The sequence below is a fragment of the Arachis ipaensis genome, chromosome B09 (assembly GCF_000816755.2).
Source record: "Arachis ipaensis cultivar K30076 chromosome B09, Araip1.1, whole genome shotgun sequence".
NCBI classification, from domain to species: domain Eukaryota; kingdom Viridiplantae; phylum Streptophyta; class Magnoliopsida; order Fabales; family Fabaceae; genus Arachis; species Arachis ipaensis.
The window spans coordinates 17463893-17468258 of NC_029793.2; positions in this window are offsets into that span (position 1 = coordinate 17463893).

The following is a 4366-nucleotide window of genomic DNA, read 5'->3' on the forward strand; positions in this document are numbered from 1 at the left end:
AGGATCAAAAATGATTGTGTATACTGACCATGCTGCTCTTAAATATCTACTCACAAAGCAGGATTCAAAACCCAGGCTCATCAGATGGGGTGTTGCTTCTGCAAGAGTTTGATATAGAAATAAGAGACAGAAAAAGGACAGAGAACCAAGTGGCTGATCATCTGTCCCGGATAGAGCCAGTAGAAGGGACGTCCCTCCCCTTTCTTGAGATCTCTGAGACTTTTCCGGATGAGCATTTATTTGCCATTCAGGAAACACCATGGTTTGCCGATATTGCAAACTATAAAGCTGCAAGGTTCATACCCCAAGAGTACAACAGGCAACAAAAGAAAAAATTAATCACTGATGCAAAATACTGCTTGTGGGATGAACCCTATCTCTTTAAGAGATGTGCAGATGGAATAATCCGTAGGTGTGTTCCTAGAGAAGAAGCACAAAGGATCCTATGGCATTGCCATGGATCTCAATATGGAGGCCATTTCGGAGGTGAGCGAACAGCCACCAAGGTCCTCCAATGTGGCTTCTATTGGTCCACACTCTATAAAGATTCCCGAGAGTTTGTACGTAACTGTGACAGTTGCCAAAGAGCTGGTAATCTGCCTCATGGTTACACCATGCCTCAACAAGGAATCTTGGAGATTGAGTTGTTTGACGTATGGGGAATTGACTTCATGGGACCTTTCCCACCATCATTCTCAAACACTTATATTCTGGTGGCAGTTGACTATGTATCAAAATGGGTTGAGGCCATTGCCACATCCACCAATGATACTAAAACAGTACTGAAGTTCCTCCAGAAAAATATCTTCAGCAGGTTTGGGGTCCCTAGAGTACTAATCAGTGATGGGGCACTCACTTCTGCAACAAACAGCTTTACTCTGCCATGGTCCGATATGGGATTCACCACAAGGTGGCGACTCTATATCATCCACAGACCAATGGACAAGCTGAAGTCTCTAACAGAGAGCTAAAAAGAATCCTAGAACGGACTGTAAATACCCATAGAAAGGATTGGGCAAGAAGCTTGGATGATGCTCTGTGGGCATACAGAACAGCATTCAAGACTCCTATAGGGACCTCTCCATACCAACTGGTCTATGGTAAGGCATGTCACCTGCCCGTGGAACTGGAACATAAAGCCTACTGGGCAACCAGATTCCTGAACTTTGATGCCAAATTAGCTGGAGAAAAAAGATTGCTCCAGCGAAATGAGCTAGAGGAATTCAGAGTCACTGCTTTCAAAAATGCCAAGCTTTATAAAGAAAAATAAAAAAAGTGGCATGACAGAAAGCTGTCATCTAGAATCTTTGAACCAGGACAAAAGGTTCTGTTGTTCAACTCTAGGCTCAGGCTATTCCCCGGGAAACTGAAGTCCCGGTGGAAGGGACCATATGTGATTACAAGTGTATCACCATATGGTTATGTGGAGCTTCAAGATATTGATTCTGATAAGAAGTTCATTGTCAATGGACAGAGAATCAAGCACTATCTTGAAGGCAATGTTGAGCAAGAGTGCTCAAGGCTGAAGCTAGACTAAAAGCTCAGCAAGGTCCAGCTAAAGACAATAAAGAAGCGCTTGCTGGGAGGCAACCCAGCCATGGGGCATCAATCCTCTAAGCATTTTGCCCTATTTTTATTTTTATTTTTATTTGTTTATATAAAGTTCGTTGATAACAAGGTAAAGAATCAATTGCATAAGTTCACAGGGTTACAGAAGGATTCTGCACACAAAACAGAGAAAAAGAGCTCACTGGCAAGAAAACGCCAGTAAAAGTCTGTTTTGGGCGTTCAACGCCCAACGTCTGAGATCAGTGATCCCGGAAGTTAGATTCGATCTGAAAGAAGACGAATATCCGGAGATCTAGGAGCAAATTCGAATCAGGAACTGGGAGGTCCTAGCTAATCCTGAAACGGAAGTGGGAAGGAATATGGTCCAGGAGTTCTATGCTAATATGTGGCATACAGACAGGCAAAGACTATCTGGATCTGATATCTATGACTATCAAACCGTGGTCAGAGGAAAGATTATTCATACCCACCCTAACAAGATCAGAGAGATCTTAAAGCTACCTCAGCTGAAAGATGATCCAGACTCCTTCAATAGGAGAATGATGAGAACAAACAAGAGCTAAAAGCACAGGAATTTCTCCCAGAAATCCCTCAATCTGAATATTGGGAGTATCTTGAAACATCAGTTACCAAGATACAAGAAACTATGGAACAAATAATAAAGGAACAGAAGGAACACAGTCAAATTCTTTGCTATTTGATTAAAGAACAGGAAGAGCAAGGGCGTGACTTGAGGGAATTGAAGCGCCAGAAGTTATCTCTTGAAGGACCAGGCACCCCACAGATCCGAAGAACATCCACTTCCCAGAACAAAGGTTGTTAAATTCCAATTTCTGCTTTAACTCTGTGATAGTTGTCGTTATAGGAGTTTACCTTAGGAGTCATATAGTAGTAAGTAGTGTCTATTTTGATTTTATCTCCAATTAAGTTATAGTCTATTTTTCTCATCATCAGCAAACATGAATAAAATAGCAGATCTTTTGAATAAGAGGCAATACAATTCGAGTTTTAATAAGAAAAATTCTAATTAGTAACATGTGGTGGCAATGCTTTCTGTCTTCTGAATGAATGCTTGAACAGTGAATATATCTTTTGAATTTGTTGTTTAAGATTGTTAAATATGTTGGCTCTTGAAAGAATGATGAACATGAGACATGTTATTAATAATCTGAAAAATCATAAAAATGATTCTTGAAGCAAGAAAAAGCAGCAAAGAACAAAGCTTGCAGAAAAAAAAAAGAAAGAAAAAGAAAAGCAAGTAGAAAAAGCCAAAAGCTCTTAAAACCAAAAGGCAAGGGTAAATAAAAAAGATCCCAAGGCTTTGAGCATCAGTGGATAGGAGGGCCTAAGGGATAAAATCCTGGCCTAAGCGGCTAACCCAGGCTGTCCCTAGCCATGTGCTTGTGGCGTGAAGGTGTCAAGTGAAAACTTGAGACTGAGCGGTTAAAGTCAAGGTCCAAAGCAAAAAGAAGAGTGTGCTTAAGAACCCTGGACACCTCTAATTGGGGGCTTTAGCAAAGCTGAGTCACAATCTAAAAGGGTTCACCCAATTATGTGTCTGTGGCATTTATGTATCCGGTGGTAATACTGGAAAACAAAGTGCTTAGGGCCACAGCCAAGACTCATAAAGTAGCTGTGTTCAAGAATCATCATACTGAAATAGGAGAATCAATAACACTATCTGAATTCTAAGTTCCTATAGATGCCAATCACTCCGAGCTTCAATGGATAAAGTGAGATGCCAAAACTGTTCGGAAGCAAAAAGCTACTAGTCCCGCTCATCTAATTAGAATCTGAGCTTCACTCAAAAACTCTGAGATATTATTGCTTCTTGACTTATTAGTCTTCTATTTTATTTTTCTAGTTGCTTGAGGACAAGCAACAGTTCAAGTTTGGTGTTGGGATGAGCGGATATTTTATACGCTTTTTGGGGTTAATTTCATATAGATATTAGTATATTTTAGTTAGTTTTTAGTTTATTCTCATTAGTTTCTAGGAAAAATTCATATTTCTAGACTTTACTATGAGTTTGTGTGTTTTTCTGTGATTTCAGGTATTTCCTGGCTGAAATTGAGGGAGCTGAGCAAAAATCTGATTCAGGCTGAAAAAGGACTGCTGATGCTGTTGGATTCTGACCTCTCTGCACTCAAAATGGAATTTCTGGAGCTACAGGAGTCCAAATGGCGCGATTCCAATTGCGTTGGAAAGTAGACATCCAGGACTTTCCAGAAATATATAATAGTTCATACTTTGCTCAAGGATAGATGGCGTAAACTGGCGTTCAAGTCCAGTTCCATGCTGCTGTCTGGCGTCCAGCGCCAGAAACAAGTTACAAAGTGGAGTTCAACGCCAGAAATAGGTTACAACCTGGCGTTGAACACCCAAAATAGCCCAGGCACGTGAGAAGCTTTAGTCTCAGCCCCAGCACACACCAAGTGGGCCCCAGAAGTGGATTTCTGCACTATCTGTCATACTCTACTCATTTTCTGTAAACCTAGGTTACCAGTTTAGTATTTAAACAACTTTTAGAGATTTATTTTGGATCTCATGACAATTTAGATCTGAATTTTGTACTCTTTGACGGCATGAGTCTCTAAACTCCATTGTTGGGGGTGAGGAGCTCTGCTGTGTCCTGATGAATTAATGTAAGTAATTCTGTTTTCCATTCAAACATGCGTGTTCCTATCTAAGATATCCATTCGCGCCTAACTATGGAGAAGGTGATGATCAGTGACACTCATCACCTTCCTCAATATACGAACGTGTGTCTGACAATCACCTCCGTTCTACATCAGAT